We start from the raw sequence: 20,849 nt of genomic DNA, 5'->3' as shown, positions 1-20,849 counted from the left end.
AAAGTTATATGCCAGATTATATTCAGCTACGTGAAATGTGGAAAAATGTGGCCCTTCCAGGTCTCCTCATTAGCCCAGTATCATAACTTTAATTGTACAATATAGGAGACGAAAGCCTAGTAGGAGGACAAAATAAACCATTTCTTCTTCAAGTATCAAAACAGGCTTCTGTAGTACTGGTTCAGTGTCAGTTAATTAATCTAATTATAAAGATAGTCTTTAATGAGTTCACAGTTGCACAATACAAATGAAAAGCCATACATAATTTAAATTACATTATTCAGATGAGGACATTGGAATCATTCCAAATCATTGGAAGAGGGGCACCCTAATCATTACCAAAGTCTTGGACACGTCCAATTTCTGGACAGCATTGTATGCAGTTTCTTTACCCCTTTCAGTATTTTGAAGATGTATTAAATGTCTCTGCAGTTAAGCTGCAGAAATTTACTTTGAAGCGTTATGCAAAACGAATGTAGAAACCTACAGTGCTATATTCTATTGTTATAGATCTCTTTATTTTTAAGTGCTTTGGGAACATACAGGAATTCAACACAAACGCAGAGATGAGTGCTCTCTTTCATGGATGTGTAGTTGTTTGCTGTATAATTTCACTATCAAAAACACCTTGTATGTGCCGATTTCTTTAGGTGATACAGGCGGTAAACAAGGTGAAGTTTGATCACTTTTTTACCCCTAGCTTTATTTTCCCTTGTTCCAGAAAAATTAAACATAATGGCCTTGACCTGTGTTTTCACGTCATTATGGGTTTGGTTGGGGTTTTATTTCAAATTCAGAGGATAATATTAGTGGAAAGCACTGGGGGAAAGGTTTTGGGGACTTATTGTTCGCTTGTTCCCCAGTTTGGGTTTTTGTGTATTTGGTTGGTTTCTTTTTTTGGAGGGTGGACTGGTTTGGTTTTGGGTTTGTTTTGAGTTCTTTGTTTCTTTTGTTTTGGTTTATTTTTTGGGTTTTCTTTTTTTTTTTTTGTGTGTGTGTCTTTTTTTGGTAGGTTGGTGGTTTGGTTTGGTTTGGTTTATTTCAAGAGTTTTTTGTTTGGTTGGGGTTTTTTTTTGGTTTAGTTTTGTCTTTTTTCCCCAAGGTTAGAAAGGTGACTACTTGGCTAGATTTTTTTTTTTTTTTTTTTTTTTTGGGTCAGGAAGGGCAAAATGAGGGCAGATTCTACTTTTGACTCTCATACAGAGGTGAAATATGGTCTGGAAGCACTAACACGTACCTGACTCCCAGAAATGAATGTACCAGTTCTTTGAAACAGCCACTGCATTTTTACCCACAGTTATGCGAACACTCACGATAAAACCTTGAAAAAGGACATTCTTTTTTTCATTTGAAAATGTTTTGTTTTCCATATGGAAGAAGAAAGCAGTTCACTTAGATAAAAAGCACAGTACATAGGATTTAAAAATTCCATTTACAGTATTTTGTATGCCAATAAAAAAAAAACCTCTTATCAAAACACATGCCTATTAAAATATAGGTACATGATACTAAAAAATAAAACAGTCTTTCATTCACAAGCAGACAATTAACATTTCTTCAGTTTTATGAAACACCATGATATATTGTGCATGGCTTTTTATGCTCTATTCCACAAAGAACATTGAATTGTATTGTTCTTCTTATAAAAACTAAAACAAAGCTCTTAAGAAATAAGTTCTCCTTCTCTGTCCTTAATTTTTCTCCTTCACATGGTACCTTTTTGCTCATTTCATTGAGGGAAAGAAAAGCTCCTAGTTCACTGCAATGGAAAATAAATAAATATGAAGACACAATCTTACCCTCATGGTGGCCTTAGGACCTATTCAATATTTGAATAAATATTTCACTTGCTACCAAGACCCTGAAGTAGAGTTACTTGCAGTTGTTCCACTGAATACAACCCAAAAGCTCTTTAGGGTAATTTTAGCTTGCAGGCTTGTTGTATCCCCAAATTCTGAGTGCATCTATCCTGTTCAAAATAGATGAATCAGCTTAAAAACATCCTATAAAAAGATTTTTTTTTTCAGGTTTCAGATGCATGTTTCAAGTGCACCCAATTTGATTCTGAGTATGAATCAGCTGGTGCATTAGAGGGAATAATGAAATGCCACTATACCAATGAGACAAGGGAAAAAGTCAGTCAAAATTGGACCTGTAATAACTACAAAATATGACATAAATAAGAAATATGAAACAGATTTAGCTCTTAAATTACTGAGAGAAAAATGGCTGATTTTCAGTGTGATCATCATTCCAGATTTCCTGACTTACATATTTGATAAACTTACTAAATCTGAGAATCTCCAGCAGTATCTTGAGGGTACTGCTAGAACAACAAAGTCTAGCTTCAAATTAAGGAAATGAAAATGTGACAGAGCTTGGAGGCAAATTTAAAATTCATTTGATGAGTATGTCATGAAAATGTTGAATATAGAAAACAAATGGGTGTAGAATCCTTATGCATTTATTCAGATGCACCTAAAAATAATAATAAAAAAAGATCAAAGCTCTATACACAATAACTTTTAATGCTATAAGAAGAACAAACTCTTCATTTCTCTGAAGTGTTTAGCTAGGTTGAAACAGTGATGTTTATTTTTAAATAACAAAGGAACAGAGACAAGCACACATCTTTAAAATTCAGGGTTCACATTCAGTTAAGCCACTTTCGAAATAATACCTTAAATCTGCTCACAAATGTGTTAATTAAATCATTTAGTTTTACATTTACTGGTGTTTTGTCTCCTTTTAACTGTGAGAGTCTGGATTTTGTATAGAAGAGACAGCTCCAGTCCAAAAGTACTTGCACTCAGTGGTTGCAATGAAATACTAATGACAGGTAATTGTGATTTGTTGTATAAGCTTCAATCACTGCATAGCAATTACTCATCCACTAGCAAATATTTAACAAGCATCTCTCCATCGTGAAAGTATAGGAATGACTCTGCTGTTCCTGTGAAGAAGTGATTTCATCTTCATGATGTCTCAGTGATTCTTCATTTCAACGACTTCTTGATTAAAATGCAATTGCAAGAATAACACACACATATTTTTTTGTTCAGCTGCCATACATAGACACTCAGATTGTGACTCAAAAGTTGTCTTGGTTCTTGTATTTTCCTATGTGACTCCATCAATAATTATCATTCTTGCTTCATTCATTTATACCAGAACAGTTGATTTTTATGCAGATTGTACAGACAGAAATTAAATTGTTGTCTACAGTGATCTGATTCCCCTATCGTTCTTCACTGCTGCTTCAAGAACTGAAACAGTGAAAGCACTCCTATACTGATGACGCTGACATTTAATCATGGTGTTGTAAACTAAGTTCAAAAAAAGCCATCATTCCTAATTTGCAGGACCTTCCTGACTAATATTGCTAGAATGAGCTGTGTAATACTGAGAAATTTCAGTGGAGAAATATGGACAAGGACCAAATAAATTAACAATTCTACTAATGGGTGATTTAAGGAAAATTCTTGTCTCATTTCTTTAAAAATACTACATTGTTACTGAGAGTGTTAAAAAGCAAACAAAAATAAGAATGATGGTTCTTGCTATAATTGTAAGAGAAAGATATAACTCAGAGTAAATAAATATTTTATTTACTTAAGGAATAATTTTTGCAGTCACTTTTTTGCTACACCATATGCATTCTTTAAATAAACTTTGAATTAAAATTATAGTTTATCATATTAAGAAAAAAGAAGCTAGCTATATAACTATCAAATTAAAAATTTGAGATTCACTGGAGCTGGTCTGAAGTAAAAATAACTCAAAGATGGAAATAGTCCCCTGAGTAGAATACATCAAGGTACTTACAGTGTTTGTTCTACAAGGATGATTATACACAGAATAGTAGTAAGAATGGGGTTTTTTTTGTGTTATAAAGATAAATAATAAAAACATTAAGAAATATTTAAAATTTTTTAAATTGCCAGGAGAAATCCAAACTTTTGGTTTGCTTTGGTTTGTTTTGGTTTGATTTGGTTTAGTTTGGCTTGGTTTGGGTTGGAATAAGATATACAAGAAACAGATATGAGGTGGAGTAAGATTTTTCTAAGCACAAAAGAACACTTACCTTGCTGTAAAAAAAATAAGTGGATGTTATATATTGTGCCGAATTTACGTACAGTGATTGTCCTCTCTGGATCTGAACATCATTGATGTAAAATGAAATTGGGGATTTTGGGATGGGGGAAGTAATGAATGTAGCAAAAAGCTTTTTAAAGCTGACTTTGTAAGTTCAGCCTGACTAGGAAGATAAATCAAGAACTATTGAGCTTCATGAAGAATCATTTTCTCCTCTTCTGCCCATTACTTCTCCATTAATCCAGTAAGCTACCTGTAATTTGTACCTGTAAACTATCATCTACTTTAAAAAAATAAGCTATCCAGATATGATAACTTCTGTGTCAGAAGTTTCAGCCTACTTCAATAGTAAAATAATTCAAACTATACTCTTTGTTCTCTGGGGTAACACCCATCTCCTGACTGTGCCAAGCAATTAGAAGTAAAACAAAATGGAAACACTAAATTTAAATTAAAATGAAATTTCTGTCCTGAATTCCTTCTACACCCAAAACCCAGAAACAATCCACAGAGGAGATATCTTTTGATAGTTAAGAAATAGTTGTATTTTTTGCATTTCTTAGCTGGACATTATGCATGTCTGACACATTCAGAGGAATGTCGCAAAAATTCTTAGGTAGGATTACATGCCCATGACATACATGTCTGCATCAGAGCAAATTCTGTAAAAGCCCTTCTTAGTAATCATAGAGAAGCACACACTACTTGAGTTCAACTCACCTGCCTTGTAGGATCAGATATGATATTATTCCTTAATGACTACAAAAAACAAAGTAAAAACATTCAGCTGGGTTTTTTTTAAACTTGGATTAGGAGAAAATAATATGTAGAGCAAAAGGCTTGAACAAATAAAAACCTTGGACAGAATACTGCTGTTAAAAGGCATGCTAATTTCTGATAGTTTTGGTCCTTTAAATTATCTTTTATTTTCACCAAAATAGCATTATATCTGTGTCTGACAGATTTTACAGTGTTGTTTGAGTAGTTTATGTGATAAATCATAGTCTTAGAAACACACAGGGTACAAAGGAAAATCAGATCAAGTTATTTGCTTTGCTAGGATTTCCAGGTCTGGGAACTGAAATCATTAACTGCTCTCATGACTCTGGTTCTTGATGCAGGAAATGAGCTGCACTGCGGAGCGACGCTAAACAGATTGTTAAATTGCATACCTAAGGTAAAGCATAGATGTGTCACCTCGGGTTTGTCTGCGTTAAGTTATATTAATTTTGCTGAAATTTTGCCTTTAACTAAGGTTCATCTTGTGCTGTCAGAGCCTAAGGCACAGTCTAGGAAGTGGGAGGAATTGCTTCTGTCAATGGACCGCGTGGGTGATATTGCTTTACACCTCCTACCTGGCAGCCTGCCAGATGCCTATGTCTCAGCCAAGGGTGTGCTTTTTCCTGGTGCCTCTAATGTTCCTGAGTAGAGGCTACCAGCTAGTGTTAACTTCCCAGTTAGTAATGAAACATCTCATTTTCGCACTGTGCAAAACTTATAAATTATTTATGACATGTTATTTTTCACATATTTGAAATATTTCTTTATTTACTTAACTGATGTAAACAAAGACAGATAGAAATCTGTTAAGTGCAAGCCTGTAACTCTACATGCTGTCTGCGTCTCAACATTCAAAAATATTTACCCTTGGTTCAGCGTCCACTAAGCTTTCTAGTTGAGGAAAGAGAAAAGCAGACAGTAAGTTTGATCTGTTGGCTGGCAATAAACTTCTTTCTCCCAGTCTGCTCACTGTTATCTGCTGCTCATGTGAGCACCAGCAGTACAGCTATGAGCAGACTGAGGAATATCAAGAATGATTACAGAGCTTTGGGATTGGCAGTGAAGGAATTTGGAGCACAAGTTATTTTTTCCTCAGTCCTCCCAAAGAGAAAGGGTTTGAAAAGGCCAGAGAAATCTGTAGAATTAACAAATGGTTACAGACCTGAAGCCACAACTAGGATTTTTCTACTTAGACCATGCCACTCACTTTGAAAAATGTGGTATACTGGGAGCTGATAGGGTTCATCTGTCAGAGAAGGAGAGGAACATCTTTGGTCATAGGCTTGCCAAGACGGTGGAGAAGGCTTTAAACTAAAGTGGCCAGGGAAGGAACAACCTCTCCTACTCCTCAGTCTGTCCTGTTCCTAGCAGCTGGATGCCAGGGCCAGCAACTGATGCACAGAGGTTGCAGAGAGAGGTCACAGGTTAGCAGAAAAGCACCTGAAGAGCAGTACAGAGGAATTAAATCCACTAAGTCATCTTCACTGGGCACCCAAATAAAATGCCTCCAAGCAAATCACACAGCAAAAACCAGAAATTAGAGATGTGGATGCCTGCAGGGAATCAATCTTATTAATGTCATGGAGATATGGTGAGGTTGTTCCTATGACTAAATTGTTAGAATGGAAGGATATAAGGAAGGATAGGCAACAGAGCCAAGGAGGTGGTGCTGCCCTCTGTGTCCGTGATCAGCTGGAGTGCAAGGAGCTCTACCTGTGGATGGAAGAGGAATCAGCCAAAAGTTTATGGGACAGGATTAAAAGGAGAGCAGGGACAGGATATTATAGTGGGTGTCTGCTACAGGAACACATGGTAAATAATGAGCTGATTGGTGGCAGCCAACATGGCTTCACTAGGGCAAATAGCTCCTGAAAAATTTGGCCACCTACTGTGATGGGGTTACAGCATTGGTAGATAAGGGAAGTGCAACTGACCTAACCTCCCTGGATTTGTGCAAAATGTTTGATACTGTCCAGTATGACATCCTTTTCTTTCAACAGTAGAGACATGAATTTGATGGATGGACTCTACATAGAGTAATTTGTATAGTTTTGGGGCCCCAAACATAGGAAGGACACAGACCTGTTGAAGTGAGTGCAGAGGAGCCCACAAAGATGATCAGAGAGCTGAAGCACCTCTCATATGAAGATGGGCTGAGAAAGCTGTGGTTACTCACTCTGGAAAAGAGAAGGCTCTGGGGTGACCTCACTGAAGCCTTCCAGCACCTAAAAGGGCCTACAAGAAAGCTGGGGAGGGACTTTTGACAAGGGTGTGTAGTAGTAGGCAAAGGGAAATGGCTTTAATTTGAAAGAGGGGAGGTTTGTATTAGAAATTGTTAGAAGTTCTTCACGATGAGTGTGTTGAGGCACTGGAACAAGTTACCCAGAGAAGTTATGGATGCCCCATCCCTGGAACTGTTAAGGCCAGGCTGGATGGGGCTTTCACCAACCTGATCTAGTGGAAAGTGTCCCTATCTATCATAGGATGGCTGGAACAAACTAATTTATATGCCCCTATGACTCTTTAAAGAGAATTGGGATAGGTTAAAACAAAAAAGTATCCAAACATTTTTTAATGAAGGCTTACTTTTAAAAGAACTAATCTTCGGTCAGATCAAGTGATTATCTTTTGAGCATTGAAATGTTCCAAGCTGAGGGAGTGCTAGTAGAGCCTGTGTTCTTGTTCATATAATATTCTTTTCTCTTTGTCATACAGAAAATTTTCTGTACTTATGAAAGTGACTGACTTTACTTACAATATAGGATGTGAAGAGACTAAGGACAGAATTATGCAGTTTCAGGAAACAGAAAAAAAATATTGAAGGAGCCCACTGGAAGCTGACCAGTGGGAAATCGAGGTCTGATCTGCTTTCCAGAGCTCCAGAGCTCTGAAGTTTAAGATCAGGGGGCTCTAGGTGATGGCCTCCAGGGGTGCCTTGGACTGAGTCCATCCTCCTAGTACTCACTCTGAAATAGATGATGGTGCCTGATTGCTGTAGAGCTTTGGTGTCTTGGAGAGAGGAATCCTTCAATTTTGTGCTGTACTTTTTTATCTGTGTTTTCTCCAAAGCCAATACATATGCAAAAAACTTGCACAACAGCAGAATCCCTCCCCTCCAAAAAAAAAAAAAAAAAAGAATTGAACATGTTCTGTTGATGGCAAATGTTAAAAAGATAGGAAATTACTTCCCCAAATAATGCAGCACATGCAATTTCTAATTTTGATTGCATTTGGAATATCTGTGTATTCATTTATGAGACCAAAAAACAAGGAAAAAATGGAAGTAAATAAAAAGGAAAAATTTTAGACATAAATTTGTGGGTGGATTGGTTTGGGGTTTTATACGTAAAGCCTGATTTTACCTTTTATGGCAATAAAAGAATTTGCAAGTAACCTAGAAATCATTTAACACAGTAGTCTAACAAAAACTGAGACAGATACAGAAAAATAATCGTTTCAAATAATAAATCTCTAAGATTTCGGAATAAGAATGAACTTTCAAAATCTCTGATGTTACTTTTGATCAATAATGTCATCAAGCCCAACCTTGCCATTTCTTTCAGATAATTATAACATTCTACATTTCTCAATTTAAATGACCAATTTCTGATTGCATTAGACAGTTCTTCTTATCCCTGAAAAAAATTCTGCCTGGTAAATGCTTTCATTCAGTACTTAATCAGATACAAGGTTTCCAGTCTTCTTGCACCTGCAACTCTATGCTTGATGAAAATCACCTTTGTTATTCTGGAATGCTTCATTCTACTAAAAAATGTCTCTACACTTTAGTATTTCAAAGCTGAGCCTCTAAATCTGGGAGTTGATGTACTTGCATTATTTAAACTGCCTAATATATGGCTTTTTCTCTTTGCTCTGCATGTAAGAGAAACACTTAAGTCTCTCTGCAAGCATAGTTTGTGTTCTTCTCTCTTTTCAGTAACTGCCAATTGCAAAAGTTAGCATCCAGATTCTTATATAAAGAGGCTATAATTGCCTTTATTACAATATTATAGATAATTCTTCTAAGTCAGTAAACATAAAAAAACAACTCTCATTCACTGGAACTGAATAAATCCTAAAATTATTTTATACATCTTTTTATTTGTTAAAAGCAAAAGGGTGCAAGAGGATACTGAGATTCTGCCTGAGGATGTTTAGATTTACAGTAGAAGCAGTGTAACAAGCATATTCAATTATGAGGCTAGAGTAGCTCTCCTTGACAAGGGAAAATTAGTAGTAGGCTCAAAAGAAACGATAAGCAATCCAAACTAGGCATATTTTCAAGCAGATCATGTTTGCATATGAAGGGGAACCAAAAACGTAGCCATCAATTTTCTGTGGTCGTAAATGAACTTGCATTTGTAAACCGAACTGAATAAAACAAGTTCCCAAGAATTCAAAAATCTCAGTAACCATTTTTAACAGAAAGGTTAAACAACCTACTATGAATTTACCATGACTCAAAAAAGCACTTTCAATCTTTTGTAAGAATCTTCCCAACTTTAACTGTCAGCCATTGGGTCTGGTTTTACTAAGCTACAAATCAGGGGTGATTAACTAACTACTTAATTACAATGTGATAAACTACACAGATTTTAGGGTGAATTTTGCTGAATGGGTATTAACGTCATGTTTTACAGATCATTCATCATTCTGGACCCTTGTTTCTGAACTGTCTCCGATTTTTTTTTCATTACTCTTTTTAAACTATTTGCAAAATGTTCTTAGTACCACTAAAAATAAATGGATAAAATAACTGATCCATGCCTAATTAATATTTCCCTTGTTCAAGTATGCAAGGACTGTAACAGTCTTTTTGGTGATGGCACCACACTAGAATCTATATTCCAATAATCACGTTCATGACTATACATTACATATAATTAAAGTTAGCATCTGAAAGGCAAACTTATACAAATATGAACTAGGAAAACAAAAGCCAGATATATTTATATTTTGTTTTACTGAGTAGTTGTATTCTCAATGTGAGAAGATTTATGAGTACTATGTTGAGCTAATAATTTTTTGTTATGTCATTGAAAGCAAAAAGAAAAAGTAATGTCAAAGAAGCTGAGCTATATCAAAGAGCTAAGCTATATTGTCTGGCATAAATTATATTAAACTTTTTCAGCATCATAAACTAACAACATTATCAACCTGGATTAGAAAATATTACCCCTTCCTTTGAAAATTTTGTTTGATAAATTATGCTTAGGTTATATTTCTAAAATAGTGTATGCCAGCATAAAAACTGGCAGTAAGTAAACATTAAATCCCTTCAACATTTACTCCAGTAAGACAAAATAAGTCTGGGAAAGACTTTTTATGAAGGGAACTCTCAATTTCTTCTAAAACAGTATTAGCAGTATTTAGCAAATATCTTGGATGAAAACCCAGGAGTGAACAATAGAAAAAGACAGAAATTCAATAACAGAATCATACAGCTGGAGACAAAATAATTAGGAGAAAAAATCCAAACATACTCTGAACATATGTTGATTTTGCTTGTAGCATAGTATATAATCAGAAGGGAACTCTATGTCATGAGGCAACTAGTGATAGTATCTTGTTTAATTGACATTTTTTCACAAAGATGCCCTAAGAAGTTTATGTTTTGAGTATGTTCTTGCTGCTGTTACTTATGATCCTATTCCAGATTTTTGATATTGTATTTCTGAGACCAAATACCACAGAGACAAAGACAAATGAAATTCTGTGAAGAGGAATCCTCTGGCTCTTTTGCAACTCAAAAGCTCAGAATTTCCTGATGAGAAGATCATTGAATAAGAAGATGTTTATGCAACATCAAGGTGATACACAAAATAAGGGAAAAAAAGGAGAAAATTCCAGAGAGCATGCTTTCTTCCTTATTATTATTATTATTATTATTATTCAAGTACTTAACACTCAGACACTCCTTGTGTTGGTTGGAACAGTGACAGTGACTTCAGTCAGCCTTCCAGGTCTCTCTCTGGAGGTGAAAGGAAGGAAGGAATGTTTTGGCTTCCTTACATATTTGTTTATAACTCACACTTCTTTCTAATCCTGTTCATGTGCTTACTTCAAATATGATGAATTCTGCTAGTAACTGTGGTTGGAATGGGCTTTAGAAATCACTCCTTTAGTATTCAGACTTCCGGTGGTGGAGAATATAAGGCACCCTGTGCTATTTTATTCCTATATAAATTTACCTTCCCTTCATTGATTGTAAGATTCATGTGTGCAATAGATCTGAAAGTCCTTTAATACTCAATATCAACAATATTGAATATTGCACAAAATCATGACTATTTTGATGTTTAAGTGTATAGCTAAGACCGACTAAAAATGAAGGGTTTAAAAAGTATATAAGGGTTTAAGGTTTGTTTTTTGGTTTGTTTTTTTTTTTAATTCAATGGATTGTAAAAGGGACTGAGCCATTTTTGAACTGCAATAGGCCCCTACATATAAGTGACAAAAATATTCTTCCTTCTTCTTGCTTTTATTTTGTTAATTATGTACTAATGTTCTCATAGACAGAAAAAAACTCTTCTGAAGTTCCTAATTGATACTGGAGTCCAATAGATCATGTATATGGCTTTCTGCAAGCCTTGACCATATGTTACTGTCCACTGTACCTTTTAAAGGGATTCAAAAAGGATTGCAGTATATTTATTTTTTAATTCTTAACTTAACTAGCTGTTATAAAACCAGGATTCCAAGCACACACAGTTCCCTGGAAGCTGTACAGTTTCAGAATTTACAAGCTCAATAAAAATATATCTAGGAGTATGAATGAGCTCCTGGGAAATGAATGACCTGACAGAGATGTTAAGAAAGTGAGGTTCAAGAAATATTTTACGAAAAGAGATCCCTGATTTTAGTGTCTTCAGTATATTGATCTCAAATTTTTAGCCAAGATTTTTAAAATAGCTTTAAGTCCTTTGCATAGATTACTTGGATAACACCAACAGAACATTTTCTGAAGAAGCAAAAATTTCTCAAAACATGTGCTGTTGAAAGGGTTTTTCTATCCTAACAGAAAGATGTCCTGCTGACTAATGAACAGGACCTCCATGAAATCAATATGCTTGTGCTGGTTTTGGGTAAGCAAAGAATTTGTGTGAGAAGTTTCAAAAAGAACTTCTCCAAGAAATTTTCAAATATTGTGTTGCTATAAAATTTATTCTGCTTTGTAAGGAGTCTTATGCAGAAAATGATGAAGGAGGGAAGGTAGGTGTGCTGTTGCATTAGCATTCTGTTCATAAAAACAGTGATAGACTGTAAAATGCTAATGTCTACTGTAGAAGATCCCAAGAAAGATTCAACATTAGATCAATTTATGTCAATACCATATAGCTTCTGACTGCTGCTAAATTCTCTTTTTGAGACTGAACACCAGTGCATGTGAACTTGGCAATGATTTGAACTTGGAGATCAGCCCCAGAAAAGTATAACCTCTTTTTATTTGTTTTTTGCCTGGTTTATTTTGTAGTCACTGCTGTCTCAACAGCTTAGATCTTGGCAGCTGTCTTCATGAAGAGATGAGATGGTTTATGTTAGTGATGACATGAGTGTTTAATCAGAGAGAAAGTGAGAGACAGAGGAAAGCCCTGGAAAGCAGATTTACAATGTTGCTGTTATAGGAGTTTTTGAAGTGTGGAGGTGGCTGTTTTTTGATATTTTTTGTTTGTTTCTTTGGGTTTTGTTGCTGTTGTTGTTGTGTTGTTTTGGGATTTTTTTGGGTCTGGTAGTAGACTGTGAGTAGGTGGGAAGAACTGTGTAAACAATTTTCTGTAAGAAAGTGTAGACTGGGATTTAGGTATGATTTTCCTGACATCCAAATAAACTGTTCTGGTAGGATAAATAGCAAAGAAATCTGATGACTTGCTTAATTCATAAGATTTTGAGGAGGAATAGTGAAGAACTTCCTTCTTTGTGTGACTTTTTGTTTTCCACTTCATACATTAAAATTAAAATAATCATGCCCTACCTGCCTTCCAGGAGGAAACTCAAAGATATATCCATCACAATGTCAGTCAGAAATAGAACAAAATAACTGTGAAAATCTACTGCCTTTATTCCTGTATTTTCTCAGTTGGCCATTGTTTCCTGACACTATACAGTTAAAAGAATTCTTTTAAAGATAGCACAAAAGAAGGGAGCATAACCACATTATATTTTTCATTATTCCCAGCAAGGAAAAATTTAGGAAGATTTTATGTACATATTTCAGAGAATGTACAGAAAGTTAGTTGGTAGGCAAGAAAACTAGGAGAAATGGAATAGATGTTACTGTTGTAGAGACCAATGGAATAATGAGGAGTCTCTAATGTTAACCAGAGTAGTCAATACCTCTGTCATAGCGTCCTACTGAACCAGTTTAATAAGGCCTATACAAACAGAGCTACACAGCAGATACTACAGAATTGGAGGTGGTTGCTTTTTTTGAATTCTTGCAAAAGTCTCGAGTTGTTTCTAGCAGTTTATGATGCCATGATGACAAGAATGTTTCAAATAGCAGGATAAATTGAGAAAGAAGGAAAGTTTGAGTCTGGAACAACCGATATATTTACACTGAATTAATTTGAAATGTTTTTTGTGTTAATTTTACTCACACTACTGAAAATTAAAAACTGAAAGCTGACTTTAGTGTTCTGAATCCTGAGAGTGTTTATGTGGATTTCCAAATCAGAACTTATTCTGTTAAATAATGCCAGATTCAAAAACCTTGATCTATAAATCATGACTTTTTTCCTAAAATATTACAATGTCTGAATACATATTTGTTGTCCTTAGACAACAACTAGTCTCATAACAATGCATCACATAAATCCTACAGCTAACAGGTTCAAAAGCAGAGTGCCAGTTAGATTTTATTAGCTAGAGATGGAAGGGTATGATGAATCATTCACAGGTATCAAACTGTTGTAAAGATCACATGCTATTATTTCAGCAATCTAGTTATAATGCGTTGACCCTTAATATGCTAGACTTAACAAATAATTGCTTTTATGAATGATTATTAAGTAGGTTGTTTATAACATTATTTTCAATTGTGACAGCTGGAGGAAACAATGAAATGTTGCTGTATAATCTGTTGTCTGCCTCACAGGTATTTCCTGGTAGAAATGATCATGAGAAATGTGAAGTTTTTGAAATTATGTTATATGCAGGAAGCAGGAAGGCCCTTTAATTATGCCCTTAAGTACAGAATATTTGCTTAATTGCTTAGTAGCCCTTGTATCCTGAAAATTTAATTAAGTGATGATTAACTATTCATTATAATATTTTCCTGTTATTATTCAGTACAAGCTGCACATTAACTTTTAAAGTCTTTATCATGTTAGGAATTAAGCAACCCCAATTCTCATCAACTGCACAGACTGACTGTGATACTACAATAACTTATCTACTTCCCTTGTTCAATTAATAATACCTGATTCATCAGGCAATTCAGAATTGCCCATGGAAAAAGTCTGGCATTTTAAGCAGTGGCAGCTAATCCTGTTTCCTGCATCAGGCCTCTGTTCTGTTAAGCAACGTGCTCGGTTTCCCTGGCCCAACTAATTCAGTCTGGAAAGCTGTGATATGATACAAGCTGCTCAAGATGGGGCTCCAGAAGACAATATGTGGAGTTTAGAGCCCCTTAACCTCCATTAGAATGTGACTGTCTAAGCTCAAAAACCAGAGGAAAAAGTGGCTTTCTTTTTATACGCTTAATTGTTGGTGTTCCATGAATTGGAACATTGGAATCCCAGGTAGTTACTCACCTCTATCCTGAAGTAATCCCAACTGACTTCTCACTTCTCTGGAGAACATGTGGGCCATAAAGAATGTGACATTGTGAGGGAAGCCCTCCACATCTCCTTTGAATCTGTGCTGCTCACTGCTGTAGACTCCAGGAAGAACTCAAGGGCAGTGGCCAGTAGACCTTTGTCTGGCACGAGGAGATGAGCTGTGCAGATCTGAGATACATAAGGATTGTGACATTATTTCATCTTTGTAGCAAAGGTTAGAATATTGGGTTCCTTGCTTTTCTTGTTCCCATTAGATAAACTTTGGATATTGTTTCAGACGCAGCTCTTGCTTTCTTCCCTGAGTTATAATTGCCTTTTGGGGCATTAAAAGGATTCCCCTCTTGGAATAATTTTAAAATGTACCAGAGGTGAGGTAAGTTCTGGCCCATGCACTTCCTAAGCACTGCGTAAAGCATTACTTTGTTTAGCTGATTTGCAGGAATGAGAGGAAGAAAGAGAAAGTAGAACATAGGTGTGCTTGCCACTCAGCTGCTGCATTACTTTCAGTGATGGTGGTATATGTCAGCTGTTTCTAAAACTAATCGAGGGAATTTCTGGCAGTCAAAATATTGGAAAGTTGAGGAGTTTTTAAGGACAGTCAGTAATAAACCACAATTTTTCAGTCATCCTTTAAAAAAAATTTTGTACTGTATCTAAACCATATCTCAACCCATATTTTCAAGTTATTGGGTACTTGTGAAACTTTCTGGTATTAAACAACTTCTGAAGATATGACTTTGCAATTTAGTGCTACTACAATATCATATTCTGTATATAACAATTTGCATACACGTTGAACTCAGATATGCCTTAATCATGGTGATAAACTTGTGTCTGTGATAAGCAAGTGAAATTAGGACTGAGAAGGAAATGGGATAAAACTCTATAAAGGGGAAGCAGTGGAAACCAATTCATTCAGAAACTCTGCCATGAACTGATGAAGGAAGAGATTTTCTTTTCAGAAATTTCGGTTCTGAAAATCCTGTGAAAGTTTTCACTTCTCATTCTTATTTTTATATGTATATTATTAACAGTACCACATGCAGCTGCAGGGTGCCTGATCCAAAATTACTGGGAGGGTTCTTTGGGGAAATTTTATATATGTCTCTTAAAATAATTTTGAATGACAACTTTATTAGATAGAATTAACACATTAGAAATTTATCTTATATATCATTTTATGATTGATATTATCAATCATGGAGATTGACACATTTATGGTAGACTATGCATATTTCTAGCTGGTACATTAAGTATACTTGGATAATTTTTATTTAATCTTTTAATCGGAATATTTATATTTTAATAATTAAAACCATGAAATGTTAGTATTTTAAAGTACCTTAAAATTTAATAAAATTAATATCATAAGCATATTCCGACAGAGGGAAAACTAGATACATTTCCCACTTTTGGATCTGCATCCAATCAGGACTGCCGAAGGGCAAATCTACATTCATCCTTGTTTCTTCATTTTGCTGTAACATTTGCCTATAAAGAAGAACCTCATTATGAGTTTGAACTTGATTAATACTATATAAAAAAGCCCATAATGTTTTAAGCTCAGCAATGGGTTTTAATCTGAGTACTTAACAGAGATGAGACTTATATAAGAGAAAACTTATACTTGTTTTTCTAGCAGGACCTTTTTTTCAGAGGTGACCAGTCAAGCATACTGTTAGATCTTTTTTCATTTTAGTGTATACTTTTTTAGACTTCTACAGCCCACAATTTTTCTACATGAATATTTTAAGTGTCTCCTTTGTCTTTAAGTGACTGGGACACAATTCTCTAGACACTTACTAGTCGTTTCATGATGATGTTAATATCTGTACCAGCAGCTAGAACACCAGTGGTTTAAATCACAAGATGAGACAAATTCAGTATGCACTTGTCCAGAGAAAATCCTCCTATCAAAAGTGCTATCCCTATTACAAAAATTACAGAGCTAAGCTCACTGAAACGTAGTATGCCAGAGCTCATGTGTATTTTCAAGTGATATCTAAGTATGAAAATATTTCTAAGGAACTTCACAATAGAAAAATTTCTTGAAGTGCTGACTAAACTCAGTTCAGTGGTGTTTAAACCTGTCATGAGCTCTTTCTTAATGATTACTCCCCTGTTCTACAAAATTGAATAAAAGGCCTGCACTAAACAAGGTTTTGTTTTGTGTGGGTGTTTGTTTGGGTAAGTACCATGCAAAACAAAAACTAATAGGAACCTATTACCAGGTTTTCTTTATGCTCTAGCAAAAGTGATGTCAAAGTGTCCAATTACTTTTTATTATTTTTCACTGAAATGCACTTAAATGCACTTTTTTCAATGCTTTTAAGAGTGCAACCAGGCACAACACAATTGATGAAGTTTTAATTTCATATGGATGGCAATTGTCCATAAGCCTCTACATAACAAAGCTACTAACATTATAGATGAACATAGAAAACATGATGTTTATTTTACCATACTAAGGTTAAGAGTTACCTAAAGAGGAAATATTCTGTTATGAACTGAAGCATAATCTGCATTTTCTTATTCATCAGTCTTGTGAGAAAATAAACAAAACTGAAAACACTTTTATGTGCTTTCATTGTTTGCCTATAGAAATTCCAAGGTTGCATGTAATTTTCCTTTCTAAGATGGTTTAGCTCAGATTGATCCTAGACTGTAATTCCCAGCCCGCTGACTTGTGTCTCTGGATAGGAATATGTTTTCCATATTGTCAGGAGTTCCAAGCTGGAACAGCCTGAGACTGATTTTATGTCTCTTGGAGAAAAAACCCTGAAAAACCAAAAAAAGCTATAGCCTGATCTTTCAGTCTTTGTTAAAAAAAAAAAAAAAAAGAAAAGAAAAGAAAAGAAAAGAAAAGAAAAGAAAAGAAAAGAAAAGAAAAGAAAAGAAAAGAAAAGAAAAGAAAAGAAAAGAAAAGAAAAGAAAAGAAAAGAAAAGAAAAGAAAAGAAAAGAAAAGAAAAGAAAAGAAAAGAAAAAAAGTAGTGACTGGGGTTTTTTTTATAAATCTGAAGTAATAACATCATAATGTTTTATCCTAGGCATGGATTACTTTGTATTTGATTTGCTCTCATTTGGAAGGATCTTATCCTCCATCGACTTTGTTATTTAGAGATTGTCTTGTCAGAGCTCTTTCTTGCCTTCTAAGCTTTGAAAGAGATCAGATAATCCTGAACTCAAAGCTGTTTTCTAGTTTCAGTCAGAAAATTGGGCAGACTTCTGACTTTTTAAAATTTTTATTCAGTTATTGGAAAACATTTTTTCCGAAGGTTAATGATCCTCTATATATGAGAGATTTGTATCTGTGTAGGAAAGGAGGTTAATGTCATGAGTGAAAAGTAATTTAAAATTATTATAATTAGTCTCCATTTTTGTCTCTCAGAGAAATTAAAAGCCAGAATAAACTGGCCTGAGCATTTCTAGGTCTGTAGTCTCTCAGGCATGTATCATTTTGGTTCAGGTTTTCAGGCATATACTATATATCTCAAAGCCAGTTTTAGTACAGAAAGTGTTTTCTTAACATACCTGTTGTGCCCTTCAGCTACTGAGATGTAACAGGACCACATTTTAAAGTTTTCTCTATTAGCAGAGTAAAGTATGTTGACTACATAAAGTTTAATTTGGAAGAGGATCAATTATCTTGAATTAAATAATATGTGGCTGAATTTTAGGCCACTAACAAGTTGAATATTTAACAAAATGTTTTTGTTTCCACAAAAGACTCCTGACCTACAAGAAGCACATTTTAAAAAACCAAAAAAAGCCAGAGATATAGTATCAGTCCTTCTTTTTGTAGCTCTGTCTATGGAATATTTACAGAAATAAATACAAAAGAAGCTTTCATGTGCTTACTGTATTTTGTCTTGTGCTGATTCTAATGCACATATTTTTGATAATACATTATTTCCATTTTATGTCCTAAAAGTTTTATGTGCTAAAGTTCATTTACTTACAGATTCAGCATAGAGGTAGTTCTCAAAGTAAAGGACTAAACAGAAGAAGTGACATGGTTTCCAAGATTGAGAGAGTAGGGATTTAATTTTTCATTTTGTGTCATTACCAAAACAAATTTATTTAAAGGGTAGGAAGGATAAGCATCAATTATTTAGGTTTTTTTGATCTGTTGTTTTTACTTGCAGCAATACAGCAAAAAGAGTTTACTACATTATTTCAAGAGTGACAGCTGAAAAGCGAATTACTACTGAGAAGCCACTTCAAGTTGAAATACTGTTTAGTAGGAATTCTAGTGTTCAAATATTTCAGTCTTATAGAGGGAACTCAATCATGAGATTAATTCATTTATACATCAAAAGAATATGTTTTGTTTACAATGTCCTCTTGATCACACAGATATTAAACTGCACATGTACGGTGCAAAAATCTAAGCATACTAATTATGCTTATCAGGATTTAAGGAGGTTAATTTAATCAGATGGAAATGGGTGTGTCAGATTGGGTTTGAAGTAACTAATAGAACATATAATTGACAGCTTTCCAAATGCTGCTTTAAAAGGGCAAAGGAAAAGAATTGCTTGACCTTGATGACTGCTTGGATTTTCAAGGTGATACTTTGGAGTGCAGCCACTCGAGGCCCACAGGTTAGGAACTGCAAACAGTTGCAAATGCAGCTACAAAAATGAGACCATCAATGAGATGGTGGGTTTACCCATGGAAAGGGATTTTTTAGGTGAAACGTTTAGGTGAGGTACTACACTGTGATTTAAGTAACAGTAATATCTTGTTTTCTGTAGTTAGGAATGCTGCCTAAGGAAAATGTATGATTATGGTTTATGATTATGGCTTTGCTCCTTTAATGTTGACTCGGTTTCCCTAGGGAAGGCTTCTGCTGTTTCTGAGCTGCTCAGCCCAGTGTAACATCACTATATCTTAATAATACACACAGATTCACAACCAAATCAATGAAAACCAGCTTACAATGTGGGGCTTACAGAAAAGAAATACGTTTTCACGACTCAATAATGCATTTTTTAATTGTTGATTTTGAACTGGATGAGGATTTGTCTTCAGAGCAATCTTAGGTTTAAGCATAGAAGTATGCATTGTCCAAAGGATACTATCATAAGAGCTCAAAGAGAAAAGAAATGCCTGAACTTTACAAACCTGTGTGAGATTCAATGAGAAAATAATTTACCTAATAACACGTTATTAAATATTAATAAGTAATAAATTAATAATTGTATCCCAGTTTGTGTTTAGATCATTGCTAATGATTTAAGCGAGGTTTGTCTCCTCAGTATGCGCTGAATTTCTATGTTAAGGCAGATTTGTTTTGGGAATGACTTAGCTGGGAAAAGTTGTTCCTTGCAGCAGCTTTCCAACTTTCAGAGCCCCTCTAGATTATCTCACTGTATTGACTGCTAGCACAGCTCAGAGGTTAGTGTGACAGCTCCTAAACTTTTGCAAATCACATTCTGGTGAATTAAGGAAAACTGAAATTGAGGGTTTATTTAGGTTAGCAAGTAAACAAATTGGCTTAAGAGTGACTGTAAATTGTTTAAGGCCCACTGAGCAATCCCTATGTGAAAGACATGACTTTCAGTAAGCACCTAGAACAAAGTATGTTGAAAGTTGGAGACACTGCAATTACCATAGCAAAACTTTACTTACCTGTGATTTTCTCTATAGATTTTCCCTCTAGAACTGCATGAATATAATTACATACACTCAGTATTCCTGGGATTTTGTAATTCAGTTTTTAACAGAGACTAAATACCCCAAACTGTTACACATGTTTTATGATGGACAAAAATCTCTATGAGACCACCATATTTATTGTCTTTCTTTTTATTTTGGTTTGTTCAAAGCTAAAAAGAAAAAAATTGAATATCTCTGATAGAGCTAAATGATAAGAGAAATTTGGGACTTTTGGACATCCTTCCTTTATTAAAAATACTACCCTGTCTCCTAGCTAAATTATATGTTATATATATATATATATAAATAAAAATAAAAATTAAAAAAAACAAGCAAAACAAAACCAACCAAAGAAAGATGAATGCCTAGCTTCTTGTTAAGCCAGATGTAAGAGTCGTTAAAAATACAAAATAATTTGTCATTCACAGAATTCACAGCTTAGGGTTAAGTTGCTGGGTCAAAATGGCATTCACTCAAAACCATTTGATTTTGGCTTTTGGAATTTTCTAAGTGCTTTTCTATTTAATTTAATT

The 20,849-nt window shown here is 34.7% G+C and overlaps 1 protein-coding gene across 1 annotated transcript in view; it reads left to right on the top strand.

Annotated features, from left to right (window-relative positions):
• The window catches only part of FAM155A (family with sequence similarity 155 member A), a 434,568-nt gene that overhangs the window by 244,397 nt on the left and 169,322 nt on the right, over positions 1-20,849 (top strand). The gene's annotated exons all lie outside the window — the stretch shown is intronic.

This window comes from Motacilla alba, chromosome 1 (genome assembly GCF_015832195.1).
Source record: "Motacilla alba alba isolate MOTALB_02 chromosome 1, Motacilla_alba_V1.0_pri, whole genome shotgun sequence".
Lineage (NCBI taxonomy): Eukaryota > Metazoa > Chordata > Aves > Passeriformes > Motacillidae > Motacilla > Motacilla alba.
The sequence above is the reverse complement of the archived record's forward strand: the minus strand, read 5'-3'. Positions and strand labels throughout refer to the sequence as shown.